Source organism: Arachis stenosperma, chromosome 6 (assembly GCF_014773155.1).
Source record: "Arachis stenosperma cultivar V10309 chromosome 6, arast.V10309.gnm1.PFL2, whole genome shotgun sequence".
NCBI classification, from domain to species: domain Eukaryota; kingdom Viridiplantae; phylum Streptophyta; class Magnoliopsida; order Fabales; family Fabaceae; genus Arachis; species Arachis stenosperma.
In genome coordinates, this window is record NC_080382.1 from 64489484 (window position 1) to 64512577 (window position 23094).

Consider the following 23094-nt stretch of genomic DNA (forward strand, 5'->3'; position numbering starts at 1 on the left):
AGAGCACCAGCTGAGAAACCACAATTCTCATCCATCTACACAGCTTTGCATGCACCGAGGACGGTGCAATCTTTAAGTGTGGGGAGGTCGATACCGATCTCTGCAGGTTAGTTATTCTCTTATCAACACCAATGTCTTATTTTCTTTATTAGTTCATTGTTACATTGCATAATAGATTGCATGTGTAGTTGATTGTTTGCATTTAGTTACTACTTGGTTGAAGTAATATTTTCTTTTTCAAGAAATTTTTATAGTATTTCAATAATTTAAATTGAAAAATTTGTGTTAAATTTGTTTGGAAGATGTATTTGGAACATGGTTTTTGAGCCAAAGAACACACAACCTGTGAGATTTGAGCTTATTTACATGGTTACATTATTTAACCATACATTTTTATTCTTGTGTGTTTTCTTCTCTATGATTGTAATCTTTATTTTGTTTCAATCTATATGTCCAATATTTAGTGTATTTACATGCTTGCATATGATTGATGCCCTTATTTGTTTTTGCTCACTTATCCCAAATAAGCCTACCCTTTTATGTCACCCTTGTTAGCCACTTTGAACTTTTTAATGCCCTTCTGTTCTATAACCACATCACTAGCCTTAAGCAGAAAAATAAATTAAATATCCCAATTGAATCTTTGGTTAGCTTAAGATAAAGATTGTGTATCAACTAACTGTGGGGAAACTGTGGGAACATGGGTTAATAAGGGAATATATCATGTTTCTAATATTGGGAATTTGGGAACCTACTCATGAAAAACCAAAATAGAAAAAAAAATCCATGTGCATTGACAATATTATGTTTATTTTTATGATTAAAAAAATAAAATAAAATTAAATTAAAAAAAAACAAAATTCAATAAATAAGGGGACAAAATTACCCCAATGTTAAGTTTTAATAGAAAGATCAATGCACATGTGATACAAGTATAGAAATATCAAAAGTTTGGTATATGAGTATGTGATACAAAAGTGGAAATTATGGGTAGCTAGGCGTGATTTAAGAAGTTATATAGAGTGTGTGTGTGTTTATGTGAGAGCTTATTATAGTCAAGGATTCAATTTATAGCTCACTTAGCCATACATATATCCTCACCCTTGCCTTGGCCCCATTACAACCTTGAAAAGACCTCATGATGTTTGCATTGGTACATTAAATACTTGTTGATTGGTTAGATGAAGAACAAAGTTTAGAAAGCATGACTAGGGAAGAGTAGAGTGATTACCCTATACACTAGAGAGACTAGAGTGATATACACTACCAGTGAGGGTTCAATGCTTGATTCTATATTCCCTGCTTTCATGAGCTATCTTCTTACAAGTTTACTTGCTTTTTATTGTATAATTTGAATTAGTGGAATTTGGTTCATATTTGTCTTAAAGAACTTATTTACTTTTAACCAAGTAGGTAGAAACATTTTGCATGTAGTTGCATCCGCATAGATAGGTTGCATTACATACTCTCTATCATTCCTCTTCACTCCTTTATAGCTTCTCTTGAGCTTAGCATGAGGACATGCTAATGTTTAAGTATGGGGAGGTTGATAAACCACTATTTTATGGTTTATCTTGTGCTTAATGGAGTGGATTTTATCAATCTTTTTATACTTATTCATATGATTTGCATGGTTTTACATTCTCCTTTTTGATTTTGTGCTATGATTGAAAACATGCTTCTTTAGCCTTATATTTGCTAATATTAATCCTCTCTTATTACTATTAGATGCCTTGATATATGTGTTAAGTGATTTCAGAGATTACAAGGCAGGAATGGCTCAGAGGATGGAAAGGAAGCATGCAAAAGTGGAAGGAATACTAGAAGTTGAAGGAACTGCAAAGCTATCAGCCTGACCCTCTCGCACTAAAACGATCATAACTCGAGCTACAGAGGTCCAAATGATGCGGTTTCAGTTGCATTGAAAAGCTAACATCCAGGGCAACGATATATAATTTGCTATAGCTGCCCTGAAGTTAAGTGATGCGAACGCATGGATGACGCGTCCGCGTCGCATCTGCGAATCTCATTCCACGCAAACGCGTGGATGACGCCTCCGCGTCACTTTCCCGCGACCTGTACGTACCAGATTTCAAAATTAGCGATTTCTGGGTTGTTTCTGACCCAGTTTTTGGCCCAAAAATCACATATTAGAGGCTATAAAGTGGGGGAATGCATCCATTCATATTCATGCTTTCATAATTCATAATTTTAGTTTTAAATGTAGTTTTTATAGAGAGAGGCTCTCTCCTCTCTCTTAGGATTTAGGATTAGGATTTTTAGAAATTAGGGATTTATCTCATCTTCACCTCAGGTTCAATATTCCTTTATTTTGACTTCTCTTGTACTTTGAGATACTTTAATGCTTTTATTTGTATTTGATTTATGTTGCCCAATTGGCTTATGAATATTGTCCATGTTAGATTTTATTGCTTTGAATGTATGTTATTTGAGGTATTTCAGATCTAAGATTCATATTTAGCTTTTTATATTATTGGCTTTAATTGATTAACTGGAAGCTCTTGAGTTATCAACTATTCATGATTGATTGTTATGTCGGCTAATTAACCGGAATTCTACTAACTCTAGTCTTTCCTTAGGATTTGGCTAGGACTTGGGAAATCTAACCAATTAGTTCACTTGACTTTCCCTTGCTTACGCAAAGGTTAACTAAGTGGGATTAACTTCCACTCTTATAGGAGTAACTAGGATAGGGTTTCCGAATTTTCATATCTTGCCAAGAGTTTATTTTTTAGTTAATTAATTATTTTATTTGTCATTGAATTTACTTGTTCCTTACTTTCAAAACCTAATTTACAAAACTCATAACCAATAATAAGAACGCACCTCCCTGCAATTCCTTGAGAAGACGACCCGATGTTTGAATACTCGGTTATCAATTTTAAAAGGGTTTGTTACTTGTGACAACCAAAACGTTTGTAAGAAAGGTTGATTGCTTGGTTTAGTAACTATACTTACAACGAGAGTTTACTATAACTTCTAAATCGTCAATCTTCAGTTCTTCAGCATGCGCATGAAATGGAGTTTGCACGGCGACGCATGCGCATGCCTGACGCGTACGCATGACATGCAAGGATGATCAGCGACGCGTACACGTGAGTGACACATATGCGTGACATCTGCTACCTGCAGAAATTGCAGAACGTTGGGGAGAAATTACAAGCAGAGACTCAAGACACATTCTCATTCACATAGTTTTAGTTTTAGATTAGAATCTGAGAGAGAAATTACTACTTTCTCTAGGTTTTCCTCACATTCATAGATTTCTAGTTTTGATGCTCTTGATGCTTTTGCTTTGGATATTGAGAAGAGTCACTACCTCCGTTAAATTTGCTATTCTAGTTTGTTTCCTTATTCCTTTACTCTTTTAATTGCCCATTAATCCTATTTAGATAAGGATGTTGCATTCTGGAATTTATTAATACAAAGAATTACTTTTACCTTTAATTAATTTTCAGTTTTTATTTTATCTAATTTATCATGTCTTCTTCTTATAAGTTTGTGAATGTTGTACTCATATCAACGGAGTAGACTCCCAACTTGACTTGGGGGTTGATTAAAAGGAGACCCTTGAGTTGGAATACTTAAGTGATTAGTTAAATTGGAAGTTGTTGGCTAACTCTCTAGGCACTAACGCTAACCCTTCCCAAGGGAGAGGATTAGGACTTATGAATAAGAGTTAGCTCAATCATTTGACTTTCCTTTATTTAGTAACGGTTAACTAAGTGAAAGCAATGACCTCTTCGTATTCCACTTAGGAAAATCCAACAAGGATAGAACTTCCAATTAATCTACCCCCGGTCAAGGCTTTTACTTTGAATATATAAATCGCTTTTAATTCACATTGCTTTAATTTACCATCATTAAATTTTCTGTTCCTCAACTCTCAAAAATTTCTGAGAAAATCGCTAATCAGTAATTCGCACTCTCTTAGCAACTCGTTGGGAGACGACCTGGATTTCTACTCCCAGTATTTATTTCTAAATTTTGCGAAAACCCTTTTAAATTGATATGCGGAATTTTTATTGATTGAGAACTGTACTTGCAACGTTGATTTCTGAATTAAATTCTTAATCGGTAATTTTTCGTACGTCACTAGCGTTCAATGCCAGCTTGCCTCCCATTTGTGGCGTTGAATGCCTAGGAGGAACATCCTTCCTGGCGTTCAATGCTAGGTCTTCTGCCTTTTTGGGCGTTGAACGCCCAACCTGGCTCCCTGGCTGGCGTTCAACGCCAGCTTGTTGCTCCCCAGAGGGTGTTGAACGCCCACTCTGACTCCTTGTCAGGCGTTCAATGCCAGCAATGTTTCTGCTCCAAGGTGTTCTGTTTCCAGCTCTGACTGTTTCTATTTCTGTTCTAACTACTGTCCATGATCACAAACATTAAAAAGCAAGGGAAAACTCTAAAAATAAACTAAAATAAACTCAAATGAAAATAAACGAAAGAAATAAGAATAGAAATACTCTACTCATGGTTGGGTTATCTCCCAACAAGCGCTTCTTTAATGTCATTAGCTTGACAGACAGCTCCTTTCAAGGAGAAAGATAGTCATAGAGGAATAAATCCTTACTCCTTACTGGGAGCGTCGTGCTCTCATGGATTGGGCTTGCAGTAATATGCCGGTGTCCCTTTTTGCCACTTCCCTCTTCCATGGTGAATACCATGATGAGATAATTGAATACTACCATCTTCCATGGTGAGAAGCCTTCAGTAGGGATCTTTTTGCTTTTCCAGCCCCTAGGCATCTTCCTTTTGGGCCTTCCTCCTTGGTGGATAGTGTATATCTAACACAAAACTTAGGTTTGGTCTTAGGAGGGATTGAATTGGTTTCAATCAAGGGAGGAGGCTTGAATGCTGAATCCTTTACGCAAGTGCCTCCCTTGTCAGGGTGTAATGGAGGGTCAAGAACCTTGAACACCATCCAGTCCTCATGCAAGGTAATCCTTGTTTCTTGTACCTCTGGAATTCCCAGCTGCTTTATCACAGATGAAGGGATCAGATTTAAACTCAAGCCAAGATCATACAGGGCCTTGTCGAAAATGATCTTTCTGACGAATAGATTTTTTGCCGATATAGAAATTATCAAGTGATCAATCGTAGTATAGTCTAAACCGACGCAAAATCCATCATCAAACAAATCTACAATCTATAATCGAGAGTATTAGTCCCGAGTCGTTCTTCCCTAGGAATGCTACAAGGATGCATGTATTGGTTAAGTGATCTTTTTGTGGCTTGAAGAGTGTGGCATAAAAGTGTGAATAAGAGAAAACAACAATCAATCAATATTAAAAGCCTTGGCCAAGGTTGAACATTGGAAGTCCCATCACTATAGCTTCCTTCAATTGTGACAACAAAGGAGTGTTGCTTCACTTAGTTAATCCCTAATTATAGAGAAAAGTCAAGTAAAAGTAATTAACTCAAGTCACAAGTCCTAGTCTTACCCTAGGGAAGTCTAGCTTTAGTGCACTCTAAGTCAATTAGCAATCCTCAATTCTTAATCAACAATTGACATCCATTATTCAAGTGTCTCCAATGACTCAACCACTAGGCCAAGTGATGGAATACTACTCCATATCTAAAGTTGGCATTTTCTCAAACATTTGGAGGGCAAGAATGAAAGACATAGTAAAATTGAGAAGAGATTTAGAATCAAAGCAATTCAACACAAGAGATTAACAACAATCAACAATGAACAACAATGAGAATGAGATCTTCAATGAATCAATAGAGTTCAAAACAACAAAGTTAAACCTAAGATCTACAAGAATTGAACAATTACAAACACTAATTGAGATTAGAGAAGAGGATCTACAACATGAACAAAGTAAATTGAGAGTGGCAATAGATCTCACCAAAGAATGGTTGAGAATTGAGAAAATGAAGATGAATCCTAGAGAGAAGTTGGAGTTTCTCTCTCTACAAAATGTAACTAACTAAAACTATCTATCTCATGATCTAAAATTAGTCTATGGTATGAATGTGTGTATGTGTTGTCAATCCCCTTCAATCCTTGGCTCTTATATGCATTTTGGCGCCAAAGTTGGTTGCTGAAACCTCCTAAAATCGCCAGGCACGTGCTGCAATAAAGGAATCACGTGCGGACTACGACGCGTGCGCGCACGGTACGCGTGCGCGTCCCTGGCTAATTCTGCGATGTGCGCGTGAGCGCCTTGTGCGCGTACGCATGCTTGGCCGAGATCAATTCTTTGGCTTTTTGTGCGTCTCTCCACTTGCATGCTTCCTTCCTTGCTTCTTCTGATCCATGCTTAGCCTATTTCATCCTGAGATTACTAACAAACACATCAAGGCATCTTATGGAATCAAAGAGAAACTAGAATTCATCAAAATAAGGCTTAAAAAGCATGTTTTTACACTTAAGCACAAATAAGGGAGAGATAACAAAACCATGCTAATTCCTAGGCTAAATGTGACAAAAGGTTATCAAAATACTCTAATTTCAATACAAAACAAACCGTCAAATTGGGGTTTGTCACTTTCCAATAGGACATAGGAGCTGAAAGCTCCCTATGTCTGGCATCTTCCTTGGTAGTGCATTCTGGACTAGAGCACTGCCCTCTTTGGTCAGTACTGCAGTCTCATCTCCCCTTAGGTCCTTCTTTTTAAAAAGAATGCCTTTTAGACATGCCGTATAGGGGGTCTTCTTTTCCAATACTTCTGTAAAAGAGATATTGACTTGTAACTTCTTGAATGCTTCTAGGAAATGAGCCATTTGCTCATCTTTTGGTTCTGTTTGCACGCCTAGGAAAGGCAGCTCTTGAGGCTCTTTCACCTCTGCAAGGGCGTGCTCTGTGGGAGTCACAGGCTTCTCTTGCATGCCTAGAGAAGAATCAACTTGAGGTTCCTTCTCTTCTGTAGGGGCATGCTCAATGGCATTCTCAGGATCCTCCTGGTCCTTGATTGCCATAAGTCCCACAGTAGCATGCTCCTGAGGTTTGGCCTCCTTGGTGAAGACTACTGTCCCACCTTCTTTTAAGGTATCCATGTTTAGAACTTCTATCTTAGCTGGTGTCTCCTCACAGGAGTATAAGTGCTGGTTACATGCAGCTATCTCAATGAGCTTATCTGCCTCTTCATGTGTCTCTATAAAGTATAGAGAACCACCTGCAAAGTGATCTACTGTCTTCCTGGCTATCTCAGAGATGGCTTCATAGAAGATGATAGTTTTTCTCCATCCCTGAGAACATATGGGGAGACAATTCCTGAACATCAGCTTGTACCTCTCCCAAGCATCATGGAGAGACTCGCTCTCCTTCTGCCTGAAGGTCTGAACATCTGTCATTAGCTTAGTTAATCTTTGTGAGGGAGAGAACCTGTTTAGTAAATTGTTAACAACCTTATCCCAGGTGTTCACAATTCCTCTGAGTTCCATATGCCACCATTCATTTGCTTCAGCACTCAGAGCAAATAGAAGGAGTTTTAGTCTGAGGACTTCAGGGTCCACTCTATTGACCTATATAGTATCACAGAACTGCAGGAAGTCGGAGATGAACTTATTGGGGTCTTCCTATGGGTGTCCTTAAAACTGGCATTTTTGTCATAATAGTAAGACCTGCTCTAGGTTGACCTTAAAGTCATCTGAGTCAATAGGAGTATCAAATGTATAGGAGCCCATAGGTCTCCCAGTTCGTGCATTCCTCTTTGGATCCATAGTGACTCCGGTGTCTCTACATACATAAATAGGAGACAAAAAAGAATGGGAGTCTTTATGTCACAGTATAGGGAGCTTCCGGTGAGATATTCAAAAGAAGAAAGAAGAATGAAGATAGAGGAAGGAGAAGAAGAATTCGGGTAGTGGGGTAGAGAAATTTGAAAATTAAGAAGTAAAAAGAGAAACTAGAATTAAAATATTTTTGTTTTTATTTTATTTATTTATTTAATTTAAAAATAAGAAGGGAATTAAAAGCTAATTAACTAAAAAGATTTGAAAATTAATTGATAATTTTCAAAAAAGAAGAGGGAAAAATAAAGAAGATATTTTTTAAAATAGAAGAGAGAGGAGTTAGTTAGGAAGTTTTAAAAAAGAAGAGAAAACAACTAACTAATTAAGAAAGATTTGAAAACAATATAAGATAGAATATTAGAAAAGATTTGATTTTGAAAATATTTGAAAAAGTCAACAAGATAAGATAAGAACTAAAAAGATTTGAAAAGATTTTAAAATTACAATTTAAAAGAAGATAAGTTAGGTAAGAAAGATAAGATAAGGAAGTTAAGAAAAGATAAGTTTTAATTCAAAAAGATTTGAAATCAAAATCAAAAAGATAGTTTCTAATTTAAAAGGATTTGAATTTTAAATTTTAAAAGAAGGATAAGATAAGAAAGAATCAAAATTTAAAGGAAAAGATTTGAAAAGTGGTTGAAGAAGATAAGATTTGAAATTTGATTTTTGAAAAAGATTTGATTTTGAAATTTGAAATTCAAAATTTTTGAAATTGAATTTTAAATTTGAATTTGAAATAAGATAAATAAGATTTTGAAAATTGAATTTTAAATTTTTGAATTTTGAATTTGAAACAAGATAAGATAAAGATTTGAAAAAGATATGATTTTTGAAAAGATTTGATTTTGAAATTGAAATTTAAAATAAGATAAGATAATGATTTCGAAATTAAAATTTGAAAACCTTGTTGTAATTTTTGAAAATTGAGATAAAGATAAGAAAAGATATTTTAATTTTTTATTTTTGAATTTAATGAAGAAAGAGAAAAACAATAAAAAAATACCAAACTTAAAATTTTTAGATCTAAGACACCTAGAATTCGAAAATTGCAAAGAAAAACACAAAGAGACACCAAACTTAAAAATTTTAAGATCAAAACAAGAAGAAAAACAAGAACACGTTGAAGATCAATAAGAACACTAAGAACAAAACTGAAAGAATTCAAAGAAAACAAGAGCATACAAAGGACACCAAACTTAAAAATTTTGAAAACCAAACATACCAATTTTGAAAATTTTAAAAGAAAAGACACAAGAATACACCAAACTTAAAGATTGACACTAGACTCAAACAAAAGCACTATTTTTGAAAATTTTTTAGAAGAGGACTCAAGAAATTCGAAAATTCAACAAGAACACAAACAAAAGACTCAAAGCAAAAACAAAGATTAAATAAAGAAAAGAAAAGGTTTTTGAAATTTTTTTTTTATTTTTTCGAAAAAGAAGAAGGAAATAAAAGACTCAAACAAAATAAAACTAAATCTATAAAGAAAAGGAAATTACCTAATCTAAGCAACAAGATAATCCGTCAGTTGTCCCAACTCGAACAATCCCCGGCAATGGCGTCAAAAACTTGTTAGCACGAAATTACACTTCGCACAACTGAACCAGCAAGTGCACTGGGTCGTCCAAGTAATACTTGAGTGAGTCAGAGTCGATCCCACGAAGATTGTGATTTGAAGCAAGCTATGGTTATCTTGTAAATCTTAGTCAGTCGGATAGAAAAGTTGTTTGTTTATTTAAAGCGCATAAAAGGAAAATAAAAATAACGTTACTCAATTGATGATGAAAGCAATGATAAGAAGATGGTTAAGGCTTAGAGATGCTTTGTTCTTCTGGATCAATCTGGTCTTACTGTCTTCTTCAACTATGAACGATTTCTTCTATGGAAGGCTGTATGTGATCAATGCCTTTCTTGAGAGGTCGCCAATGCTCCACCAGAGCTGAACCCCAGGGTTAGTGCGGATCCAGTCTGATTGAGGATGAAGCTCATACAGTCCATTCTCCTTAGTGATCCAACTCAAAATGCCATAGACAAGGTCAAATCTTCTAGATCAGAGAATGTTGCACCTTTGTTTCTAGCCTCTATCACAAAGACCCTAATCTCCCCATACCTCGGCTGACCTGGTGTCTCGAGAAGTCCCCAATGAAGTCGTGGATTAGCCATCTAAGAGATCTATAATCAAGCTAGTGGTTCATCATTGTCTGATGAAAGACTCACTCTGAACCCATGTAGAATGAGATAACCTTATGCCGGTTCAACGCATTCATATTGATGAAGAACGAAGATACATCTTAGAATAGAAAATCAAACATAGATTAAAGATAGAACAGTAATACTTTTATTAATCCATAAAACTCAGCAGAGCTCCTCCCCTCAACCTAGGAGGCTTAGAGACTCATACTGATAGAAAATACAATGATAAAATGTGTAAAGTGTCAAAAGGTCTCCCTGAAGATTGTAAAAGTTCTCAAATAAATACTAGACTAATGACTAAGGATTACATAAGAAGGGTAAAACAGTTTTTTAGTGCAAAACTCCACTTTTGGGCCCACTTAGTGAGTGTTTGGGCTGAGCTCGATTGAGATCCACGTGCTAGGAGCCCTCTAGGGTGTTGAACACTGGTTAGGGGGGTCCTTCTTGGGTGTTGGACGCGGGTCTCTTCTCCTTCTGGCGTTGGATGCCATAATAGGGCAGGAGGCTGGCGTTGAACGCCAGTTTTGGGCCTTCAATTCTGAAGCAAAGTATGGACTATTATACATTTATGGAAAGCTCTGGATGTTAGATTTTCAAAGCCATTTAGAACGCTCCATTTGAACTTCTGTATCTCCAGAGAAGCTCTTTTGAGTGCAAGGAGGTCAGATTCGGACAGCATCTGCAATGCTTTCTCTGTCTCTGAATCAGACTTTTGCTCCAACTCCTCAATTTCAAATAGAAGATACCTGAAATTGCATAAAAATACACAAACTCAAAGTAGAATCCAAAAATGTGAATTTTTCACTAAAACCTATGAAAACTTAATAAAACTTAAACAAAGTATACTAAAAATTATATGTAAATGATGGCAAAAAGAGTATAAAATATCCATTCATCATATATCCTTCTAAAATAGAGAAATAACCAAAATACAATAAACTAAAATTCATAGTTCCTTTCAAATATCTCAAAATTCTAGCTAAAGTAATACAGTGATCTTTATTAGGATTATAAGTATATCTACTCAATCTATTTACAACATATGCAATGTCTGATCTAGTTCAATTCATCAAATACATCAAGCTACCAATTATAAGATCATATTCAATTTGAGATACACTATCACCTTTATACTTAAATAGATGTAAACTTGAATCATATGGTGTAGATACAGGTTTGCAATCATAATATCCAAATTTTTAAAGCATATTTTCAACATAATGAGATTGAGATAATATGAAACTATCAATTTTTTATTATCTTTATTCCAAGAACAACATTTGCAATACCCATATCCTTTATATCAAATTGAGAAGGTAGAAACTTTTTAGTTTTATTTACTTTCTCTAAGCATCTTCCAAAAATTAATAAATCATCAACATATACGCAAACAATAACACCAACACCATAATTAAATTTGCTATATATGCATTTATGAGATTCATTAGTCACATACTGATTAGAAAGTATAACTTTATCAAATTTTCCATGCCATTATTTTGGAGCTTGCTTTAAACCATAAAAAGATTTGACAAATTTACATACTTTATTCTCTTTATCTTTTACCGTGCATCCTTTGGGTTGATCTATGTAAATTTCTTCATCAAAATCTTGATGAATCCACATTTGATGATAAATTTTGGATTGAATTGAGTGAATTTCATCACATAAACCCACATTTATTCACTTAAATAGCATACTTTTGTGTTTTCTCTCTCTATTGTGTCTAAATGTGAAAACATGCTTTTTATACCTAATTTAATCAATTTTATTCCACTTTCATTCCATTTAATGCCGTAAAGTTTTTGGTGAGTGATTTCAGGTGTAATAAGTAAGAATGGTTTAATAGGAGTGGAAGAAAAGCATGCAAATGGGAGAAAACATGGAGAAAAAAAAGGAGAAGAACATTCCAGAGTGTGCGTACGCAACCTCCTGTGCGACACACGAGATGAGAATCAGCAAGTGTGCGTACGCACACACCTGTGCGTACGCACAAGTCCCAGTGTGTGACTTTATTAAAAAGTCACGTGGCCCGCGATTTGAAGGCTTTTTAGCCCATTTCTGCTTGGTCTGAAACTCATATGGAAGGGCTAGCAAGGGGAGAACAAAGCATATCATTCTTAAACATTATTAGATAGTTTGAGGAAGTTTTAGTATAGTTTTTCTTAGGATTTTCTCTTAACTTTCTTAGGATTTTCTCTTAAACATTATAATACAAGTTTATATTTTCCATTTTGATCTTGGTTTCTAGCTTGCTTCCATTGTAAGTAGTTCTTAAATTTTTCTTTAATTACACTATTTGTGCTACACTTTCTTCTAGTTGAAGTCACTTTATTAATATATATAATTTTGCAATTTTGAGTTTTAGTTGATAAAATTGATGTTTAGTGATTATTACATGTTTGTTTGAGTTGACATTGTTGATTCTATTCATTGAGTGTTCATAGTTTTAAGTATTTTTGCAATTTTCTATGTTTTGTGAATATGCCGACCAAGTGTTTGTTGAAATGTCAATTTTGAACATGGAGTAGATTTTCACTCCTTGACTTGGAAAAATGAGTATATAGGATACTAGAGTCATAATGTCCAATATTTAGTAGTAATTCTTGGGTTGTTAGTTGTTCTTGTTTCCACTAATGTAGTTTTTTACTAAGATAATTAGTAAGTTAGCTAGGATCACTACAAGAAAAAGGCGCATTTGTATCAAAAAATATTGTTACAAAACGTCGAAATTTTGAAACAAAAGTTTTTTGTAACAAAAAAAGGGTCCATTGCAGTAAGTCCCGTTACAAAAAGTTTTTGTAACGAAAAATGGAACTGTTACAATTCAAAAGCATATTTTGTAACACTTTTTTTTGATACAAAAAAACATAAGCCGTTACAAAAGTGGTAACAATTTTTGATCTTGAAGGTATTTTTCGTGACAGTCAATTTTTTTCCTATCAAAAAATTTTGTTACAAAATGTAACATGATTTTGTAACATATTTTTCTTTAGTTACGAAAGCAAATTAATTATTTTGTAACTACTTTTTTTTATTACAAATTACATGCATAATTTACTAAATTATTTTTTAAACTAACTAATATATTAACAATGATAATAAGCAAGTTTACATGTATATAACATGCAAAAACATACATAAGTCAAACAAGATCTTTTTAGCTAAAATTGTCTTGAAACAAAATAACATTAGTTAGTGAGTACATTGATTAGTTCAACCAAAACATAAAAGTTCTAACATACAAAGTTTAACCAAAACATAAAAGTTCTAACATAGATTAATGTTTCTATGCATCAAAACATTGTTGAGCTAATTCTTGGTAGCATATGATCACCATTTCAGCACTCCTGTAAATAAGAAAAACCGAAAGAAAGAAGTTAGAAACAAGATATAACACTGATTTTATTTTTTCCACTAAGTTTTATCCAAAATGTTTAGAAAAATTTCGGCAGAACCTCCCCTAAAATTTGGATATTTCCACCGTCCACGGTTCCAACAAACACAACCAATTCGCAACTTATGTCTCAGCCATACCCAACCAAATTTATCAAACCAAATAATAGGACATTTGTCATATTTCAACCATGACATAAGCAAAATGTGATAGATAGATCCATAAACAAATTAAAGTATACTAATATAAAATGGGAATCATCTACGGAAATGTATTAAAGCCATAAGCAACTTTAGGAGTACCTTTAGGGTCTAGTTTGTTTCATTGTCAAAGCGCGCCATGAGAGAGTTCACAACAGCTTGTTGAGCTTCCAATTGAGCTTTCATTTGAGCTAATTCTTCCTCTTGCCGTGTTCGTTGCTCTTCAAGTTTTTCTTTGAGCACATCTATTTCCTTTGTTAGCTCCTCACGGTCTTGCATTGCCTCTTGAAGTTGTGCTTGAATCCTTAACTTAGACTTTGTAGCCTTTATGCCATAACTTGCACCACTTTTGTCACCTCTCACAAGTAGAAAAGCTTCATTTGGAGTGAGAGGATTTTCCAAATCATAGGATTCATCGAGCATAGAGCTAATATCATCCTACACAATCCAATTTGTGATTTGAAAATGGAGATAAAATTTAACTTCCATGCAGTTGAAAGAGGAAAAGGTTAGTAATATTACATCAATTTGTTTAGCTTTTTCATTGACCCATTCTCCATTACTCTTTTGATGAGTAATTTGCCACAATTCTTGAATGTCAGGCTCGACACCGGTTCTAGGATGGCGCTGCAAATTTTTTGGAAGTTTAAAATATAGCATGTAGTTAAGTGCAAACGTGACATAGCAGAAAATTTAAGACCAAATTAAACAGTTTAAGACTATTTACCCGATCACGTCTAACAACTTGAAATGTCCTTCGACCAACAATATGTGGTACAACGTGATGCTTTCTATTATCTTTGTTTCTTAAACTTTTTTCCTATAGAAGACCAAACTCAAAAAAGAGAAAAGGATGTAAGGTATAATTATTTGCATTGACCTAAAATAGCAAAACAACATAAGCACACCTGAATGGTTGTCACAATGAAAAATTCAAACCTGAAAAGAAGGACTTCCAAAGTAGGATACCAAATTCTCCCATGTCTCCAGTAAAACATTGTTTGGCGGATTTTGAAGGCGCTCCTCATCAGTTTGATACAACTCATAGTGCTCACGCAGTCTTGAGCGCCAACTTCGATAACATATGTTAGCCTTAGCCAAAATCATATTGCGCGTTACCTGCGTATCTGCTATATCAAACTTTTCCTACATATGATTTGTCAAAATTAGTTAGCAGAAATAAACCCTATAATATACATAATAGCAGAAAATATAAATATGTATTACCAAAACAATGTCGCATATTTTTTGCTTGACATCATCTCCAACTTGGCTCCATTTCTCTACATCCAAAGGAGCATTTTGTCTTGTAACAATACCCACTTCAGATGCAAACAGATCAGCATGGATGCCATTAGGAGCTAAGTTCTCCATAGAGATTGGCAATTCCAATTTCCCATTTGTCTTTGTTTTTATAACCCTATTTGTTGCAATCCCACGCGAAGGTCCCCTTTTACCAATACGCCTATCAACGGGGGCAGTGGGTGGTGCTGAAGTAGGGTCTGCCTGGGTTGGGACAGGGGCTGCTGGGGCTGGGGCAGGGGCTGCAGGGGCTGCCAGGGCTGGGGCAGGGGCTGCAGGGGCAGAGGCTGCTGGGGCTGGGGCAAGGGCTGGGGCTGGGGCACGGGCACGGGCTGCCGGGGCTGGGGCAGGTACTCGTGGTGTATAACCAGATGCAGCAGCCCTTGTCAATCTCCGTGATGCCATTATGTTACGCAATCTACAATAAAGTTAACAGAGATAAAATTAAAGAAATGAAATAATAAAATATCTACATTATTTAATATACAATTACACAAAGGAAAGTACATCAATATTTTGTTGGACATGATTCAAAATATATTATACTTTTCAAAAAAGTTAAACAAGTGGAACAAAGAGTGAATAACTTAGCAAATGCAAATATGATGTGAGAGCGTAAAGTCAAACTACTCTAAATTCAGTCACCATCCTATACAAAAAGTGGATAAGGTCAATCATCCTCCTATACAAAAAATGGATAATTTAGCAATTGCAAAGATCTTGTAATCCCCAAAATAAAAATACTAAGAAGTCAATCACTATCATTTGAATCTTCTTCTTCTTCTTCTTCTTCTTCTTCTTCTTCATCTTCTTCTTCTTCTTCTTCTCTTCTTCTTCTTCTTCTTTATCTTCCATAGACTTAGGGACGTCCACACTTGATCCCTCTATGTCACCTCTACCCAATTCCATCAAAAAATTCATATCACCCGAACTGGGAACTTGATTAAAGCTTCCCATTTCAGCTTGTTGGTATGCCTCTTCTTGCATGATATCTTGCTCGGGCACATCATATGTATTGCGAGGCTTTACTCGGACCACAGTACACCAATTAGGCCTTTTAATTGCCTTTACATAGTATACTTGCTCAGCTTGACATGCTAAAATGAAAGGCTCATCCTTATATCTAACATATGTGACATCCACATTTATGAATCCATACTCATCTTTACTATATCCCCTACTTTGATTTCGGCCTATTGGAGGAACATCAAACCACTCACACTTAAATAAGGCCACTTTATGTTTTCCGACATAATCTAACTCAATAATATCAGTCAACACGCCATAATAATCCACACCCCCAGTCAATTCATCTCCCTTCACAACTACTCCACTATTTTGAGTCTTCAAAGAGGCTTCATGGGTTTTGCTTCGAAATGTAAAACCGTTGACAGCACATGTGTTGTAGAAATGTGCACGACGATCAGGACCTCTTGCTAGAGAAAGCAGCTGATTATTCACCCGTGCACTCCCTACTTTGTGTAGATCTGAAATCTACATTAACGAATTGCAATTAAAACTAAAAACTACCAAGAGACTCTTCAATTCTACAATTATCAAAGTTCACTCATTTACCTTCCTTTCAAACCATTTCACAAATTGATCCTTGTGCCTTTTCTGCAGATATCTTGGATTTTCTCTTGTTAAAACTGCCATATGTTCATCAACCCATGGTTGAACTTCTTCACAATTTTTCAGCACATAGAATTGAGCTTCCCTATGCTCTAAGATACTAAGTTCCTTGTATGCCCCTTTACAACTAAACTGGCAAAGTACTTTGAACACAGCTATGCCTCGCATAGGTTCATTCTCGCCAGGGTCAGAATTCTTAGAATTTTCATCCAAATATCTCCCCACAAGGGTCATTGCTTCTTCCGAGATATAACCCTCACATATTGACCCCTCAGGACGTGCTTTGTTTCCCACATAACTCTTTAGTGTGCGCAAATATCTAGAATTGAATTTTTAAGGAATGTTAGAAACCTACATATACAATACTATAAGGCAAATTCTAAGTTGTTGTCAATTCTAAAGGGCTAACCTCTCAACAGAGTACATCCAGCGATATTGAACAGGTCCGGCTAACTTAGCTTCATGGGCAAGATGAACGGTTAGGTGAACCATCACATCAAAAAAAGCCGGAGGAAAAACGGTCTCTAATTTACATAGTGTGATTGCAATCTGGGTTTCAAGTTTGTCTAGAACGTCCACCTTCAATTCTTTGGAACAAAGCTCTCCAAAGTAAATACTTAGATGTATCAACGGTTCACAAACTTCTTTAGGTAAAAGCTCACGAATTGCAAGTGGTAGCAGCCGTTCTATTAGGACATGGCAATCATGGCTCTTCAAGCCATAAATTTTGCAATCTTCAACGTGCACACACCTTCCAATATTTGATGAATACGAATCAGGCAACTTGAGTTCTTTCAAGAACTGACAAAGAAGTTGTCTTTCATTCTCCTTCCTAGTCTTTGACAAAGTATATTTGGCTATCGGCATCACAAACTTGTTGCCCACTCTACGAGGATGAAGGTCTCTCTTGATACCCATAAGTTGAAGATCAAGCCGTGCATTAAGATTGTCCTTTGTCTTTCCATCTATATTCAATAGTGTACCCAGTATATTATCGAACACGTTCTTCTCTATATGCATTACATCTAAATTATGACGTAACAATAATGTCTTCCAATAAGGCAACTCAAAGAAAATGCTTTTCTTTTTCCAATTTCCAGCCACCTTGTCATGCTCAGACTTCTTTCTCTTTTTAGTATTGTTCCCAAACTCCATTTGTTCAAAAGTCTTGAATTCTTCTACGACATCATAACCAGACAGTGGCTTAGGTGCTTCGCCAAGTTCCCTGGTATTGTCGAAAGAACTCTTATTTCTTCGCCACGGATGATCATGCGGCAAATAGCGGCGATGACCCATATAGCAATGCTTGTGTCCATGTTTCAGCCTCTTAGAACTAGTTTCCCTGTGGCAACACGCACATGCTAGTGCACCTTTAGTGCTCCAACCGGATAACATAGCATAGGCTGGATAATCATTTATTGTCCATAAAATTGCAGCAGACAACTTAAAGTTCCGTTTCTGAACCACATCAAATGTTTTAACACCCCCTTCCCACAATTCTTTCAACTCTTCAATTAACGGTTCTAAGTATGCATCAATAGAATTGCCAGGGGATTTAGGGCCTGGAATAAGTAGAGATAACGTCCAATTTGAATGTTTCAAAGCCATCCAAGGAGGATAGTTATATGGGATGAGAACAACTGGCCAAGTACTATAGGAAATGTTCATATTGCCGAACGGATTGAATCCATCACTAGCAACTCCAAGCATGATATTTCTAGCATCACGTGCAAACCATTCGTGCTCCTCATCGAATGTCTTCCACGCCATCGAATCTGCTGGGTGTTTTAGGACTCCATCGTCAAGTCGTTTCTCTTTGTGCCACCTTATTGCTCGTGCTGTTTCTTCACACATGAAGATCCTTTGAAGCCTAGGTTTTAACGGAAAGTATCTTAGTATCTTCTGGGGTACCTTCTTTCGAAGGTTATCCTTTTCATTCCCCCTCCCCTTCACCCATCTAGATTGCTTACACTTTGGACATTCATCAAGATCAGCATATTCTTGCCCCCGAAACAAAATGCAATCATTCACACAAGCATCTATCTTCTCGTAATCAAATCCCAAATCTCGAATCACTTTTCGAGCATCATAAAATGAAGTTGGACAAGAGTTTTCCTTTGGAAATATGCTTTTTAGAAAGAGCAACAAAGCATCAACTGAATTGTTGCTCCATCCATAGCGACATTTCATTTGAAACAACTTGACAATGAAAGATAACCTTGATATCCCACTGTCCGGATACAGGCTTTGCTCATAATCCCTCATTAGCCTCTGGAACCTCTTTGCCCCCTGATGAGGTTCTTCTTCTATATTTTCATCTACGTTGGTAGCGAAATCTCTCGGCGTCTCCCCTAGTGTTTCTCCTCTAAAGATGTTATACAACATCTCATAAGTGGCAGAATCATTCTCCCTTTCACAATCAATTTCATTTAGATCAGACACATCTATAGTGGATGTATCTTGAAGTATCTCACCATGATGCACCCATGTTTTATAAGAGGTCACTATCCCCCATTGGCGCACATGATGATGAACTTCATTTCTAAATTTGAACATAAAATTGTTGCATTTGGGACAAGGACAACGTATTTGATTTTTCACACCGGGTTGAGAGAAGGCAATATCCAAAAATAATTCATTGAGGCACTTTCTAAACTCAGGAGTACGCCTATCAAAATTAACCCAATATTTCTGGTAATTGACCATTGGACTAATTTCTGCAGGAGACGAGAATGGATAGAAGGATGTAAAGAGTGAAAAGAAAGAGAGCAGCATGACATAACATAGCATCACCGAGACTATCACTTTCAAAATCACCAAAAAAAGTGCAAAAAATAGAACCAAAATAATAAAGCCCAGAAATAAAAAATAGAACAAAAATATCAACTCTCCCAATAACCTAAAAATCAGATAATCAACCATGTTACACACCAATACTTTCAACCACAACAACATCAGCATAATCAACCAACAATACTCAAATAAATTGAAGTTACTTTCAGCAGACTCAATGTTCAATATTTCAGCTAAGATTATCAGATAGCAGCATATTTAACAATACTCAAATAAACTGAAGTTACCTTAAGCAGAAATGTAATCGGACCAGACCAGACCAGCAGGAGAAGAAGGACACCCGAATCAGACCAGCAGAGGCAAAGGACAACGCCGGATGAGCAGAGCAGTATAAACTATCCTAATTCAATGCAATGTAAAATACACAACATTATTAACAAAATTTAATCCATATCTCTATGTTACTAAGGATCAAATAGTTACCTACTTTACTCAATTCACAAACACAAAAGTAAAAAACAAAAAAAAACAAAATCGAACAGAGTTAAAAGAAAGCAAAAGCTAACAACACTAATATAGTCCAACAGATATAAAACTAATATCTTCAGTCACAACATCAGCAGAATCAAGGTTCATCTACATTAAACTGGAATTACCTTCAGCAGAGGAGACGATCGGAGCAGACCGGCAGCAGACCAACGAAGCACGGCAGAACCAGATGAAATTAAAGACTGCAACACAACACCAGAAGAAGACCACTTTATTAAATCTTCATCATTTCACTATCAAGCTAGGAGACAAAGAAATTAGTGCTAATAAAAGCTTCTTCTGCTTTATTATGTAACTCAGGTTTTCCAACATAAGTATACAAGCCTCAACAATGAAAAAAGAACAAACAGAACAACATATTAAATCATCTACTTTTACATACAGATACAGTTAGGAATTAGCATCAATTTTTTTCTTCTGAACCTACAATAAAACAGCAACAATGAAGTCCACAAAATTACTGTACAATAACTACATATAAGAAAAAAATCACCTCTACAGTGAAGAATGTCAGCAGCAGAACCACACTGAGTGAAAGGTTGGGGCCGTTCCACCATCGAAGACGCATGCCACAGGCGAGGACAGTTGACAGCACGATCAAAGCTTTGGCACGAGCAGAGCTTCGGCACGGACAGAGCACAGCCAGCAGAGGAGTCACCCAACAAGACAACCACAGAAACGGAGGTAGTAGATACAGAAGAGGTACGACGCGGAGGCGGAGAAGGCAGAACGCAGGGGAGCCTAGACGGCCAGGACGACACGGACAGAGGTGAGCAGCGGCGCAGACGAAGCAGATTTGAGGAGCGAGTGGAGGACCACGACGCCGCCGAGACGTCTCCCAGGGGCTAGGCCGGCGACTCTTCCTCTGGCAGCAGCTCCATTCTCCCTCGTGGATAGGGTTTCGACGGCGCGATGGTTTGAGAGTGGCTGGGTGTGAGGCTTCGAGTGAGGTGGGGGAATGGGGGAACTTAGGGTTTTTTTACTTTTTACATTCACTATAGATATTAACTCTTAGGTTTTTACACTGCATTTTGTTTTTTTAATTTTTTTTGGAATATTTTTAATTACTGTTATTTATAGTTATAAATTAATAAAAACATTTTAAATTTCACAAATTAGTTTTAAGTTATCTTATAATTCTGATTATTAAAAATTATATACTAATTTTATAAAGGCATATAAATTAATATTTACATCATTTAAAAATTAATGAATATGTAAAAAATAATATAAAAAATATATTTTAAATGATTTATATAAACAATTTCTTTAATTTCTGAAACAAAATACAATTATTTTAAAAAAAATATATAGACAATTTTTTTAATTCTTAAAGTTTTTAACATTTTGAAAAGAAAATTATAAATTATACATATATTTTGTGACACAAAAAAAAAAACTTGTTACAAACAATGTTGAATTTGGTGACAAATGAATTTTTTGTTACAAAATAATTTGAGTTTTTCAGACAAAAAACTATTTTGTTACAAAATATTTGATTTTTTGAAACAAAAAACGATTTTGTTACAAAATACTACGAGTTTTTGCAACTATTTAACTTTCTGTTACAAAATATTATAATATTTTGTAACAACACAATACGGCGTTACGAAAACTACCATAATTTGTAACAAAATAAAATAGATTGTTACAAAATACCTGCATGTTTTGTAACAATTTGTGATATTGTTACAAAACATATCTTTTTTGTAACAATCAGCAACTATTATTACAAAAAAATGGTTTTTTGTAACAATTTTAAATTTGATACAAAATTTTTGTTACAAATGTTCCATTTTCTTGTAGTGGATTTGTGGATTAAAAACCATTATGCTCACTTGACTTATTCTTCGATGATAAAGGTTAACTAAGTGAGATTAATTCATTATAATTACCATAGTTGTGGTTATGACAAGAAAAGAATTTCTTAACTCAACCCAAGCCAAGGTTCTATTTATTCTTTGAACTACATTTTCACTAGCTTTAACCATGCTTTCTCCTCATTAGCATTAATGATTTTTTAATTCATTTATTATTTCATTAATTGCACTTTTGTTGTTCTTTATTTCCTTTAATCTTTGCTATAATTGAAACCCCATTTTTACAACCAAACTTGTGCGCCCGTAATCCTTAGTGATGTGCGGAAAACGATCCGACACAAAACTCACCGGCAAGTGCACCGGGTCGCATCAAGTAATAAAACTCACGGGAGTGAGGTCGATCCCACAGGGATTGAAGGATTGAGCAATTTTATGCTTAGTGGTTGATTTAGTCAAGCAAACAAGAGTTGATTTGAGTGATTTATAATTGACAGAAACTAAATTGCATGAATTGTAAAGGGGAGTGGGTGAATTGCAGGAAATTAAAGGGACAAAAGGAAAAAGAGCTGAATCTTAAATTGCAAGAAATGTAAATTACAGAAACTTAAAGTGCAAGAAATCTAAATTGCTTGAATTGTAAATGGGTCAGGGATGTGGGATTGCAGAAATTAAACAAAGAACAGTAAAATTAAACAAACGGAAGAGGAGAAGATAGATTCAATTAAACTAGATCTCAAACAGAAATGTAAATAAGCTTGGTGAAGCATTCAACAAGGAAATTAAAATTGAAAAACACATATCTCAGGACTCAATAGACTAGATAGCCAAGTCTAGATCTCAATGCCTTCCTAAATCCAATTTCAGAAAACAATTGCAAGAGAAGTTAAAATAAAACAATAGAAGAAAGGAATTCAAATGCTAATTTTTCAAAGAGTGCAGTAAATCAAACAGGGCGATCTCAAAGTGAGATTGAAACAGAATTTCTTCAATTCTTAACACCCAAGACTCAAACAAAGTGTGTAGAAAAGAAAACAAAAACAACCCAGAAGAAGAGAATTCAATTCTCCTTCCCAGGAACTCTCAAATTCTAAAAGCAACAACCAAAATCTAAAGTGAGCTGTTGGTGCACGAAATTGTGATCATCAATGGCGCCATCAACATGGAATGCTCAATTGCAATCTCAACTCTTTATCACAACTTCGCACAACTAACCAGCAAGTGCACTGGGTCGTCCAAGTAATAAACGTTACGCGAGTAAGGGTCGATCCCACGGAGATTGTTGGTATGAAGCAAGCTATGGTTACCTTGTAAATCTTAGTCAGGCAGATTCAAATAGTTATGAATGATATATGAATAAAGCATAAAGATAGAGATACTTATATAATTCATTGGTGAGAATTTCAGATAAGCAAATGGAGATGCTTTGTCCCTTCCATCTCTCTG